This window comes from Mesocricetus auratus, unplaced genomic scaffold (genome assembly GCF_017639785.1).
Source record: "Mesocricetus auratus isolate SY011 unplaced genomic scaffold, BCM_Maur_2.0 Super-Scaffold_100030, whole genome shotgun sequence".
NCBI lineage: Eukaryota > Metazoa > Chordata > Mammalia > Rodentia > Cricetidae > Mesocricetus > Mesocricetus auratus.
The window spans coordinates 3,839,294-3,853,001 of NW_024429211.1; the positions used below are offsets into that span (position 1 = coordinate 3,839,294).

The window sequence follows — 13,708 nt, forward strand, 5'->3', positions numbered from 1 at the left end:
ACTGTGTTTTTTGTGCCTGGAATCCTTTAGGGTGCCACTCTTTTGGAGAGGCCTCAGCCCGCAAGTGACATACCCCTTGAACAAACAATGAGATGGTTTTTCCTGTGCAGAGCGACATCATTGACTGTTGAATTATGGTGTGTTCCTTGAAGAGAGAGGGTCTGAGACTGGCAGCCAGCCTGAGATACAGATGCACAGGTAAAGAGAGTCGAGAATGAAAGCAGATGGAATGACAGAAGGATGCTAGTTTCAAATACAGACTGAGATCAAGGACAGATGAGTGAAAACGTAGGGTATGCCCAGACAGTATACCATCCCTTGGGAAGAATGCCAAAGAGGAATCTTTGGAGTGGCCTGCCCTGAGGTAAATGAGATGATTAGCAGGGCAGAGTGTTGTAGATTGCTGAAGACATGCCATAAAAAATAGTTGCCAAACATTGTTCTGAGATGAGGAGGGAGGACAAGATGGAGGAAGCCAGGGTGGACGAGGCTGTGTCGATGTGGCAGATAGGCAGGGGTGTGGGGGTCGTAGTGTGTCCAGTGGTCCTGGAAAGATCTGATAGCAGAACTGAGGTGGAAATAGCAGCACGAGTTTGACAGACTGTGTGTGGTCACTATGTCAGAGGTGGTTCTGAGCATTATCTTGAAGAGTGTGCTCACTACTGTCGAGGTAACTGGATGTGCGGTCCAGCATGAAATATTTTGGTTGACCGCAGAGTGGGGCAAATGAACTCACAAGAGCAAGGAGGAGCCGTTATCCCCTGCTGCAAAACTGTGCACTTTCTGATGAGCCATGCTGGAGTGCTCTTGGGCAGAGCAGGAGTGGGAGAGAGCAGAAGTGATCTGATTATCCCATGGAGACCAGGCAGGCCAACCTTTCCCAGAACCATGTGGACGGTTCCAACTGTAACGTTGGCATGTGATTTTTCATGTGTCCCCAGTGTTGAAATCATTGTGTGGCATGGCCGGAGTGCAGAGAGAGTTGCACCTCATCTTTAGCCTAGGCTGGAGGAAAGTGCCTGGGCCACCAGTGAAGTTTCATGGCTCTGGGGACACGAACGGGAAAGCACGGAGTTGAAGGTAAGCCTCCCAATCAGGGAACCATATGTTCAGGGAACGCGGGTCTTGGTGGTGCTGCTAGGACTAAGCGTTTGTGAACCCGGGCGTGTCTGCACCAGTACTAGCTTGAGGGTCTCAAGGTGCTGCCCTTTTGTGTACAGGGTCCCATTGAAACGAGTTTCTTCTGCCACCTTGGGGAATTTCTTGGTATTTCTTGCAGCCCACCAACACCCGCAGTGTCCTTGAGTGTCAGTGCTGAATATCTCTGTGCAAGTGCACCACAGCATGCGTGGATCGATGATGATTCCCAGTCAAACATTCCTTGGAAAAGCTGAACAAAATGAGTGAAAACTCAATACCGCCGCTCTCATCGGGACTGAGGTCCAGCAACTTGGGTCACCCAAGTCCTCCAGGAGTCAGACACAGGCTCAGGAACCACTCCATTGCTCCTGCCCGACTCCAGCAGTAGCCAGACTCCATAACCATGGCCTGGTTCTTTCCCCACTCTGCCAGCAATCTTGGCCATGGTAAAGACGGCACTAATCCTGCTCTCCTGGAACCATCCCTTGGTGTGGTTGACTAGAAATCTTGAGAGGCATTGGGTAGGGATGGCGTCTACTAGCAGTGGCCTTCAGCTGGGCTGCAGAGTTAGCAATTGGAGAGGAAGATCAGAAGCCCCTCTGATTTGCACTGCTCATAGCGGAAAACAGGTCCTGGGATGGGGCCACTTCAAGTCTTCGCAAGAAGAACAAATGCAGGGTTGCTGCTGAGTGGGACTGTGAATTGCATCCTGCAGGTTATTGTGCCCTGGGACGTGACTTCTTGTGGCAGGATAGTTGTGGTCTCTTGACTTGAGGGTTTCTCTTTTCTAGGGAGCTGAAGAAATTTGGTGAGGCCTTTGATGTCCATTAATGGCCAGAATTGACTCATTTGGTAGGTTTTCTAGGAAAAAGTTCTTAAGTTGTGAGAGGATGAAAGCAGACATATCAAGACTGCCTTTCCAGATGAGATCTACCAAATGCCCCGGAGTGATTCTCTCTGGAAGGCAGTCTTACAAAGGGGGACATCGGGATAGCTTAAAGAGGCACTAGTGCTGAACTGTTTGGAAATCTGCAACGAAGAATCCTTTGTTGGTGTTGTGATTCCTTAAGCACTGACCTCAGACTCCCTGGGTTCCCAGGAGGGCACAATGGGGTCAAGATACTTTACGGCGTTCTCAGGTACTAGAGTGCCTGTCTGGATGGCAAGCCATGTCAATGGAGTGTAGGAGAGGTACTGTCTTTTGTGCTTTTGAGCTGGAAATGACTCCTCCAATAGGGGTTCTGCTGTGGCCAGATGAGTAACCTATAGTAGAGATGCATGTTAGTTTTCCAATCCTTAGGTCAAGACAGGCTCAAACCTCGGCTCGTGTGTAGTGGAGATCACCCAATAGACTTTAGATCCCAGGACTGTGTTTTTTGTGCCTGGAATCCTTTAGGGTGCCACTCTTTTGGAGAGGCCTCAGCCCGCAAGTGACATACCCCTTGAACAAACAATGAGATGGTTTTTCCTGTGCAGAGCGACATCATTGACTGTTGAATTATGGTGTGTTCCTTGAGGGTCTGAGACTGGCAGCCAGCCTGAGATACAGATGCACAGGTAAAGAGAGTCGAGAATGAAAGCAGATGGAATGACAGAAGGATGCTAGTTTCAAATACAGACTGAGATCAAGGACAGATGAGTGAAAACGTAGGGTATGCCCAGACAGTATACCATCCCTTGGGAAGAATGCCAAAGAGGAATCTTTGGAGTGGCCTGCCCTGAGGTAATTGAGATGATTAGCAGGGCAGAGTGTTGTAGATTGCTGAAGACATGCCATAAAAAATAGTTGCCAAACATTGTTCTGAGATGAGGAGGGAGGACAAGATGGAGGAAGCCAGGGTGGACGAGGCTGTGTCGATGTGGCAGATAGGCAGGGGTGTGGGGGTCATAGTGTGTCCAGTGGTCCTGGAAAGATCTGATAGCAGAACTGAGGTGGAAATAGCAGCACGAGTTTGACAGACTGTGTGTGGTCACTATGTCAGAGGTGGTTCTGAGCATTATCTTGAAGAGTGTGCTCACTACTGTCGAGGTAACTGGATGTGCGGTCCAGCATGAAATATTTTGGTTGACCGCAGAGTGGGGCAAATGAACTCACAAGAGCAAGGAGGAGCCGTTATCCCCTGCTGCAAAACTGTGCACTTTCTGATGAGCCATGCTGGAGTGCTCTTGGGCAGAGCAGGAGTGGGAGAGAGCAGAAGTGATCTGATTATCCCATGGAGACCAGGCAGGCCAACCTTTCCCAGAACCATGTGGACGGTTCCAACTGTAACGTTGGCATGTGATTTTTCATGTGTCCCCAGTGTTGAAATCATTGTGTGGCATGGCCGGAGTGCAGAGAGAGTTGCACCTCATCTTTAGCCTAGGCTGGAGGAAAGTGCCTGGGCCACCAGTGAAGTTTCATGGCTCTGGGGACACGAACGGGAAAGCACGGAGTTGAAGGTAAGCCTCCCAATCAGGGAACCATATGTTCAGGGAACGCGGGTCTTGGTGGTGCTGCTAGGACTAAGCGTTTGTGAACCCGGGCGTGTCTGCACCAGTAGTAGCTTGAGGGTCTCAAGGTGCTGCCCTTTTGTGTACAGGGTCCCATTGAAACGAGTTTATTCTGCCACCTTGGGGAATTTCTTGGTATTTCTTGCAGCCCACCAACACCCGCAGTGTCCTTGAGTGTCAGTGCTGAATATCTCTGTGCAAGTGCACCACAGCATGCGTGGATCGATGATGATTCCCAGTCAAACATTCCTTGGAAAAGCTGAACAAAATGAGTGAAAACTCAATACCGCCGCTCTCATCGGGACTGAGGTCCAGCAACTTGGGTCACCCAAGTCCTCCAGGAGTCAGACACAGGCTCAGGAACCACTCCATTGCTCCTGCCCGACTCCAGCAGTAGCCAGACTCCATAACCATGGCCTGGTTCTTTCCCCACTCTGCCAGCAATCTTGGCCATGGTAAAGACGGCACTAATCCTGCTCTCCTGGAACCATCCCTTGGTGTGGTTGACTAGAAATCTTGAGAGGCATTGGGTAGGGATGGCGTCTACTAGCAGTGGCCTTCAGCTGGGCTGCAGAGTTAGCAATTGGAGAGGAAGATCAGAAGCCCCTCTGATTTGCACTGCTCATAGTGGAAAACAGGTCCTGGGATGGGGCCACTTCAAGTCTTCGCAAGAAGAACAAATGCAGGGTTGCTGCTGAGTGGGACTGTGAATTGCATCCTGCAGGTTATTGTGCCCTGGGACGTGACTTCTTGTGGCAGGATAGTTGTGGTCTCTTGACTTGAGGGTTTCTCTTTTCTAGGGAGCTGAAGAAATTTGGTGAGGCCTTTGATGTCCATTGATGGCCAGAATTGACTCATTTGGCAGGTTTTCTAGGAAAAAGTTCTTAAGTTGTGAGAGGATGAAAGCAGACATATCAAGACTGCCTTTCCAGATGAGATCTACCAAATGCCCCGGAGTGATTCTCTCTGGAAGGCAGTCTTACAAAGGGGGGCTATCGGGATAGCTTAAAGAGGCACTAGTGCTGAACTGTTTGGAAATCTGCAACGAAGAATCCTTTGTTGGTGTTGTGATTCCTTAAGCACTGACCTCAGACTCCCTGGGTTCCCAGGAGGGCACAATGGGGTCAAGATACTTTACGGCGTTCTCAGGTACTAGAGTGCCTGTCTGGATGGCAAGCCATGTCAATGGAGTGTAGGAGAGGTACTGTCTTTTGTGCTTTTGAGCTGGAAATGATTCCTCCTGGAGGAGGGGGGCTCTGTTATGGCCAGATCAGTAACCAATAGTAAAGATACACTTTAGTTTTCCAATCCTTAGATCAAGACTGCCTCTAACCTTGGCTAATGGGTAGTGGAGATCACCCAAAGGACGGTAGATTGCCAGGCCTGTCTTTGTGGTCCCTGTTAGTCTTGAGATGCCACTTCTCTTGGGAGACCTCAGCCTCTATGTGATTTACCCCTTGTGCTAACAATTGTGATTGTATTGTCCCTGTGCGTACATACTTCCCTGACGGTTGTGTTCCCGTGTGTCCACTGAAGATAGATGGTCTGAGACTGGCAGTCAACCAGAGAAGTAGACTGTCAGGTAAAGATAATGGGGAAAGGAAAGCAGATGGAGAAAAAGAAATAGACTTGGCAAAAATAGAGACTGAGTCCAAGGGACAGATTGCAGAAAAATATCAGGTATCCACAGACAGTTTGCCATCCCTTGGGAAGAAGACCAAAGAGCAATGTTTAGAGTGGCCTTCCCTGAGGCACTTGAGAGCAATGGCATAGGCGATTTTGCAGCATCCTGTAGCCAAACCATAAAAAATCGGATGTCAATCCTGGTTCTGAGTATTTATGATTAGAGAAGGACTAGGAATCCAAGAAGGACGAGGCTGAAGTGATGTCTTGGATGAACAGTAGGGTTCACAGTGTGTCGGGTTGTCATGGCCATAGCTGATGGCAGAATTGATGTTTAATTTGCAACCTGACCCCAGTGGACAGGGTTTATGGCACCACGATCTCAGAGGTGGGTCATAGCATTTTCTTGAAGGGTGTGCTCTTGGCTGTGGTGGTAACTGGATATGCTTTCTGGCCACACATTTGGTGGTTTAGTGCAGAGAGGGACGAACATCCTCTTAAAGTCCAAGGAAGGTACAAGAGCAAGGATAAGCTCTTATCCCTTGGTGTGAAACCATCTATGTTCTGATGAGCCATCCTGGAGTTTGTTGGCAGAGCAAGAGTGGGGATTGACCAGAAGTGACCTTATCATCCCATGGAGATCAGTAAGATCAACCGATCACAGAGCCAGGTGGACAGTTCCAACTGTAACAGTTAGATGTGCTTTTTTTCTGTGTTCTCAGTGTTGAAATCTGTGTCTTTCATATTCAGGGCTCAGAATGGATTGCTGAGCATCCTTTGTCCAGTGCTAGAGGCATGTGACTCTGCCTCCGGTGAAGTAACATGTCGCTGCGGACATTAATTGAAAAGGCCAGAAGATGAAGGTAAGCCTCCTGAGAAGGACACCATATGCTCAGGAATGTCGGTTCTTGGTGGTGCTTCTAGAACTATGCATTTGTGCACCCAGGTCTGTCTGCCCCCATAGCAGCATTAGGTCTTCAAGGTGCTGCCCATCCTGAACAGGGGCCCATTGAATGTTGTTCCCTCTGCCAGCCTGGGCAATTTTTTTGTATTTCTCTCAGCTTACCACCACACACACTGTACTTGAGTGTCAGTGCTGCATATCTCTGTGCAAGGGCACGGCAGAATGTGTGGATCGATGATGATTCTCAGTCAAACATTCCTTGGAAAAGCTGAACAAAATGAGTGAAAACTCAATACCGCCACTCTCATTGGGACTGAGGTCCAGCACCTTGGGTCACCCAAGTCCTCCGGGATTCAGTTAAAGGCTCGGGAACCACTCCACTGCTCTTGCCCGACTCCAGCAGTAGCCAGACTTCCTCATGATGGGCTGTTTTTTCCCCCACTTTGCTAGCCATCATGGCCATGGTGAAGACAGAATGCTTGCTGCTCATTGTGAACCTTCCCTTGTTCTTGTTGACTTGAAATCCTGAGATTCAGTTGGCAGTTGTGGTGTCTCCTAGCAGTGACCTTTATCCATGCTGCGGACTTAGCAGCTGGAGAGGAGGAACAGAGGCCTCTCTGGTTTGGACTTCCCATAGTGCATGACAGGCCCTGTGAGTGTGCCTCTTCAAGTCTTCTAGTGTGTTGTAACCCTGCAGTGTTGCTGCTGAGAGAGACTGTGACGTTCAGGCTGCAGTGGAATGTTCCCTAGGACATGGCTTATTGTGCCTTGGTGGGTGTGGTCTCTTACTTGAGGGGCTTCTTTCAGGGAGGTGAAGGTAGATGGTCATATTGTTTGTGTGGTTGGATGCCCAGAAGGTACTCATGAGTCGGGATTTACAGGAAAGCATTATCGTAAGGTGTGAGATGATGAGATGATGAAAGCAGACATATCTACACTGCCTTTCCAGTCTGAGAGCTAGCCAATTGCTCTGGAGTGGGTCATTCTGGAAGGCAGTCATAGAAACAGGAGACATCCAGATACCTGAATGAACCATGCATGCTAAACTGTGTTTACATAGGCACTGTTGAATCCTTTGGTGGTGTGGCGTTTCCTTAGGCAGTGACCTCAGACTTGCTGGCCTCCAAGTAGAGGGCAATGGGGCCAAGATACTTTTCAGTCACACAGGGTACTAAAGGGCCTGTCTGGATGGCAGTCCAGGTCAAAGGACTTTAGGACAGGTACTGTGTTTTATGTTCTTCTGCTGGTTGTGATTACTCTAGTTGGGTCTCTGTGGTGGGCAGCTCAGCATCATATTAGACAGATATCTTTAGGTGTGAGGCCTTTGTTCAGGACTGGCTCAAACCTCTGCTCATGTGCAGTTGAAATCACCCAACAGATTTTAGATTTACAAGTCTGTTATTTTGGTCACTTTTAGTCTTGTCAGTGCCAATCCTGTGGGGAACCTCAGCCCCCATGGGATTTACCCCTCGTGGAAATACTTGAGATTGTTTTGCCTATGCAGAACTACTTCGTGGATAGTTGGTTTAAGGTGTGTTTCCTGAAGACAGATGATCTGAGACCTGCAGTCATCTAGAGATACAGTCAGGGAAAGAGAATGGGGATAGGAAATTGGAGGGAGAAAGAGAAAATACTGGGAAAAAATAGAGGCAGAGACCAACGATTGAGAAACAATGTCGGGTATCCCGAAACAGTCTTTTGTCCCTTGGAAAGAAGGCCCAAGAGGAATCTTTAGAGTGGCCTGCTCTGAAGCATTTGCAATCATTGGCAGGGCAGAGTGTTGTAGATTTTTGTAGGTTTGCCTTATAAATAGAGATGCCAAGCCTGGTTCTAAGATGTTGATGTAGGAGGAGGGCTAGGAAGCTATGGAGGATGAGGCTTAGGTCAATGCTGTGGATGAGCAAGACGATTCCCAGTTGGTCAGGTGATCATTGCCAGAGCTGATGGCAGAATTGAGGTGAAAGTAACAAGCTGAGCCTGGTGGACGGTTTTTCTGGGGTGCCGTTCTCAGAGAGAGGTCTGAGCATTTTCTTGAAGAGTTTGCTTGCTGTTGTAGAGGTACCTGGATGTGCTGTCCAGCCAGAGTCTTCAGGGTGAAAACTCAGTATAGCTGTTCTAATCAGGACTTACAATCAACTTTTGTAGCCCTAGACAGACTACTTTCCCTTCAGAAGAAGTCCTAATGTTAATCTTTAGAATGATCTGCCCTGAAGGACTTCAGGTCTTTGCTAGGGCCTAATGTTGAAGATTCCTATTGCAATGCTGTAGAAAACTAGATCCCCACCTGCTGAAATAGGAGGAGAAGATTATCCCCTGGAAGACGAGTCTGAATCATATGCCAAGGATTGGAACGAGGGGTCATGGTTTGTCTTGTGATCATGGCCAGGACTAATGCCAGAATTGTGGTTGTTTATCATGTTTATCTTTGTCAACCGTTTTTCAGGATAACATTTTCAGATGTGGTCATGAGGGTTTTCTTGAAGAGTGTCCTCACTGCTGTCAAGGTCCCTGGATTTTGTGTCTGTCCAGAATGTGTGTTTTGAATACAGAGATGGACAGACATCCTCTTAATATCTAAGGATGGCCCCCATGCAAGGACAAGCTCTTATTTCCTGGTTGGAAACCGTGCAAGTTCTGCCAAGCCATGATGTAGGTTTTGGGCAGAGCAGGAGTGGGGCAATAGCCGAAGTTACCTGATCATCCTATGGAGACCATTCAGGCCAAACCCTCCCAGAGCCCGTTGCACACTATCCAATGTAATGGTGGAGTGGCATGTGCATTTTCATGTGTTCACAGCATAGATTTCTGTGTCCTGTCTTGTTGGAGTGAAGACATGATGACCCAGCATCCTTTTCAATTTGTAGGAGGCATGTGCCTGTGCTGTGTTGAAGTTACTTTGTCTTGGGGACATTCTTGAGAAGATCATAAGATGAAGGTAAGCCTCCCAAGAAGAGCTCCATATGGTCAGGAATCTCTTGCCAGTGCTGCTAGGACTAAGCATTTGTGCACCCGGGCCTGTCTGCACCTATAGGAGACTTAGGTACTCCAGCTGCTTCCTTTTTGCCTTTAGGAGCCTATTGCTGTGTATCCCATTCCCTGGCTCTGCCACTTCTTGGTATTTCTTGCAGGCTACCAATACATATTCTGTCTGAGTGTAAGTTCTAAACATGCCTGTGCCAGGGCACTGCTGGGTGCATAGATTGATGATAATACCTTGTCAAACAAAAACTTTAAGGTCACTTTCATACCCCTACATCCTAAAAAATTTGCAGCTTTCTGTAGCATTACTGACTACTCAGCCCTTTTAGAAGTGTTCGAAAATGAGCTTTTTGAATATTTTCTTCCCTTGTCAATACCAAAAAAATTTCACTGGAGATAAAATTCAAAGTACACCTTTCAGTTTAATTTTATAATTAACAATGATAATGTGCATCTTTCTTGTTAATTACCAATAAATGTTAGTTTTCCTGTTCATCCTACTTTTTTGTCCTTAACTGGCCTCAGGTTTTCTTTTCATTTCTCACTTTTGTAAACTTCACTATGAGTCTTTGTTGATTCTGCAGAAGACATTTTTGTTATGCTTCTTGTTGATTTTATTGTCTAATTTGCCTTTATTGAGTATAATATGTTTTGTCATCTCACCAATATTCCTTTTATCTCTTCTAATACCCTTCTTTTGATAATTCAAGCATATAAATGTAATCATATGCTGTTCCCTGAAGTTTTAATGGATACATACCCAATTCATTTTTTCTTTTGTTTAACTTTAGTAGTTTTATGTATTTATTCTTTGATAATTTCATACATTCTCTATCATTTTTATCCCATCATCCTTCCAACTCCCAGCCACATTTTTATGTATTTTTATTTTTGTTTGCTTGAGAACTTACTGAGTTGACTTGGGCAGGAATATGAAGATAATCATTAGGGCTTCAATAAATTGTGAGTGGTTACATCCCTGAAAATGATTACCTCCTCTCCTTTTGTAAAAGGATAAAACAATATTATTGTTTTTAAAATTACTTTTGATAATGATTAAGAAGATGACATGAGTATTTAAAAATCTGTTATAGAGAATCAATCATTCATTTTACTCAGTTTATTGAGTTCTTACCTTAGAACATGTAATAACTTCAATATTATTCTCAACTTAGATAAAAACATTTCCTTTTACAATATTTTTATAACTTCCTTTAGTCTTAACATTATTATTGATTTTACAAAATTCACAAAACATTTATATGAGGTAATTTTTTGTATTTTTAAATTTGAACAATTGTTTTCATACAATATTCTGATTATGGTTCTACTCCCCTATTTTCTTCAAGTTCCCTCCATTCCCCCACCCACCCAAATCAACATTGCTTTTTGTCTGTCTCTCTTTAGAATACAAACCCACATCTAAAATATAATAATAATGATATTAATAATAATTGTAATAATGATAATATTGCCAAGAAAACTGGAATAAAAAACAGTCAAATAAAATGAGTAAAAGTAGCACAAGAAACACATACAGACTCTAATACACAACCATGTACACATAGAGAATACCATAAAAACAAACTCAAATGATAATATATAGCAAAAGAATTATAATGTTAAAAATTTTCCTAGATGAAGCTTTGTGAGATTAATAAAACAAACACACAAAAAAAATAACAAAAAAAACCTTCCACAAAATACCATTGTGTTTGCTTTGAGTTGTTCATCTGGTGTTAGGCAGTTTAAAACGAAACTTTGGAGACTGCTGTATCTAAGAAGCAGACTCTAAGTATAGAATCTGTCTATAAGTTTTTTTTGCCTATTAAATGAGCAATAACATATAATGTTCTAAAGGACTGCTAGTTATAGTAACTAAAATTCAAATTAGATCATAGTTTTCCACAGCAGAACATGTATATAATTTAAAAAAGGAGCAGCAAAGGGCTGATATCAGAGGAAAGACTCTGTTCTGACTGGAAGAAGATAATTGTATCCAGGTACTTCTAAGTCATTTCTAAACTATGAAAACAAAGCTGTTGAGTTGCCACATATTATATTATGGTACATGTTGACTTTGAAAATGCTGGGAAAATATTCATTTCAAATTCCATTAGCATTTGAGTATCCCAAATAACTAAATGTTTTCTCACTCTTAATGATATTAAACTCTTTTACAATTACATTTTTATTGTTTATAATGTTTCATTTGAATTTTTTCTTCTCCTTTCTTTCTTCCCTTCCTTCCTTCATTCCTTCTTTCTTTCTTTTTTCTGAGACAGTCTTTTTACATAGACATGGCTTTCCTGTAGCTCAGTATGCATAGGCAAGGCTGTCATTGAACTCACAAAAATCTGCTTTCTGGGTGCTATGATTAAAAGTATGTGCTGCCACACCAAGCTTTTTACACTTGATACATTTCTAATTGATAAAATTGTATTAGTCTGTGTTTAGTGAAAGTGCAAATGAAGATATTATGTCTTTTCATTTAATCATTATTTGTTATGACTATTTGCTTACCACAATCCCTACCATATTTATTCAAAACAATTTAAGTGTTTAGAAGATTGAAAGTTTTTCAGTATCTTTATAAAAATGTATGTATGTCTATTTTCTAGTTATTAAATATAATCTTGATTAAACCAAAAATCTTGTGTTAGTATTATATTATCAAAGAGTTATTAATATAAGTACATACAAGAACAGCTGTTTTTAACCAGAAATAAATTATTGTTTATTAAAATTTAAGTTATTATGATGAGCACATGCAAACTGTTTTTATTAGAAAAATATTTTCCCGGATGGGCAGTGGTGGCACACGCTTGGGAGGGAGAGGCAGGTGGATTTCTATGAGTTCGAGGCCAGGCTGGACCAACAGTCTCGAAAACAATACAGAGAATCCCTGTCTTGTAAAACCAAAAAAAAAAAAAAGAAAAAGAAAAAATATTTTCCCACTTTTCAGATGGTAACAGGCAGGCAAGTGGAGTAGAATAAGACATATACAGTAAGACGAAATTTGACATTATTTTTCAACATAAATAGGAGTAATTTTGAAGTATCATATTATGATTACAATTCTAAGATATCTTTGTAAGTCTTAAAACAAGTTTTTATAAAATGACATTAAAATATTTAGAGTTGTCTTTTGTGTAGGTTAGTCTAAGATATGGATCTTGAAAAACCCATTTGTCTGTCTTAAACATTGCAATAGTAATAAAAAAATCCTTAAAAGTGGGTACTAGGGGTACACGTCTTTAATCCCAGGGTGGCAGAAGTCGGCTGTTATCTATTATTTCAAGGTCAGCCTGGTCTGCAGAGTGAGTTCCGGGACAGCCAATTTTATAGAACGATAACCCTTTCTAAAAATAAACAGAGGAAAAAAGGAAAATGCCAAAACTCCTTAAAATAAATTTTAAATATTTATATTTACACACACATGCACACACACACACACATGCACACTATCTAAAGTTGAAGACAGACATATGTTATCCTCTTAATGTTTGGAAAAAACAATTCAATATCTTGAAGGATGTTCATAGTTCAATGAAAGAAAAATACAACCTAGATATCCTAGAGTAAGAACAGTATTTTCTTAGTTAATTTGTATTCTTAATCAACAGGGATATTGGGAATCAGAACTGAGATGGGGCAAAAAATAATTGTTTTTACTAAAATTGTTTGATTATATATAATGTTCTTAAAACTCAGGATTTTAAAACTTGCAGTTACTGAAACGGGTGTCAGTTGTTCTAAGAAATATCTAGGATCATCAGTCATCTCTGTTTTAACTAAATAGTTACACTGGTTAAATATGTTCTTTTTGCCCCTTGACCCTTAAAATTTTACTTTCATGATGAACAAAAGGATGCTGGGTCATTCAAGTTGGTACTATGTAATTATATAAAAAAGTAATCATATATAGAAATAGTACAGATATACACATAACCATCCATAATATATATTTGGCATATATATGTATATGTATATATATAACAATATTGCATGTAGTGATATCTTGTTTGTAAAAATGAAATGTCTGAAGATCAGACAGTGAGGCTTGCCATTAGCTAACAGACAGACAAGAAATAAGATGGCTGGACAGAGAGAAGAATATAGGCTGGAGGAACCACAAAATTGCTCTCTTTTTGGCCAGGAAGTTGAATATGTAAGGTGGTTGTTGTTTTCCTCCTTCATCTCTCTGATCTCTCAGAATTTCCCCCTATAACTGACTCTTGGCATTTATTATTAGAACTCACATTACATCTGTGTGTTTTGGGTCAGGCTTACTTGATGCTTTTGGGATTGATTATCTCTGCTTTTACTGTATGACCATCTTTTGCCATTGAGTCTTAGGGTTATCCACCATGTTTATATAAACATGAGAATATGCAACATACTGGGTAACTCATCACTCAAATGTTTCCCTGGTGAGATAATAAAGTTTCTTCTGACCCAGGGACACAGAATGTTTGCTGAATTTTCTATGAGACCTGCACATCCTAGGATGACAACCCTTCTGACACATCTACCCATTTAGGTATGAAGGAACAAGTGCCTCTCATCTTT

The 13,708-nt window shown here is 42.8% G+C and overlaps 1 long non-coding RNA gene and 3 other non-coding genes across 53 annotated transcripts in view; all 4 read left to right on the forward strand.

Moving 5' to 3' along the window:
* The window catches only part of LOC106022685, a 216,861-nt gene that overhangs the window by 24,796 nt on the left and 178,357 nt on the right, over nucleotides 1–13,708 (forward strand). For 45 of the 50 annotated variants that reach the window (XR_005871866.1, XR_005871882.1, XR_005871887.1 and 42 more), the window contains 5 exons: nucleotides 942–1,080; nucleotides 3,441–3,579; nucleotides 3,779–4,085; nucleotides 6,004–6,116; nucleotides 9,022–9,092. This is a non-coding gene — a long non-coding RNA (uncharacterized LOC106022685). Of the gene's footprint in view, nucleotides 1–110; nucleotides 199–941; nucleotides 1,081–1,279; nucleotides 1,587–3,440; nucleotides 3,580–3,778; nucleotides 4,086–6,003; nucleotides 6,117–9,021; nucleotides 9,093–13,708 lie in introns of all 50 variants that reach the window. The other 5 variants (XR_005871890.1, XR_005871881.1, XR_005871889.1 and 2 more) reach the window with 3 other exon arrangements.
* LOC121134989 lies at nucleotides 1,351–1,444 on the forward strand. The gene has a single exon (XR_005872182.1). It is a non-coding gene; the product is annotated as a small nucleolar RNA SNORD116 (small nucleolar RNA).
* On the forward strand, nucleotides 3,850–3,943 carry LOC121134990. The gene has a single exon (XR_005872183.1). It is a non-coding gene; the product is annotated as a small nucleolar RNA SNORD116 (small nucleolar RNA).
* LOC121134991 lies at nucleotides 6,386–6,479 on the forward strand. The gene has a single exon (XR_005872184.1). It is a non-coding gene; the product is annotated as a small nucleolar RNA SNORD116 (small nucleolar RNA).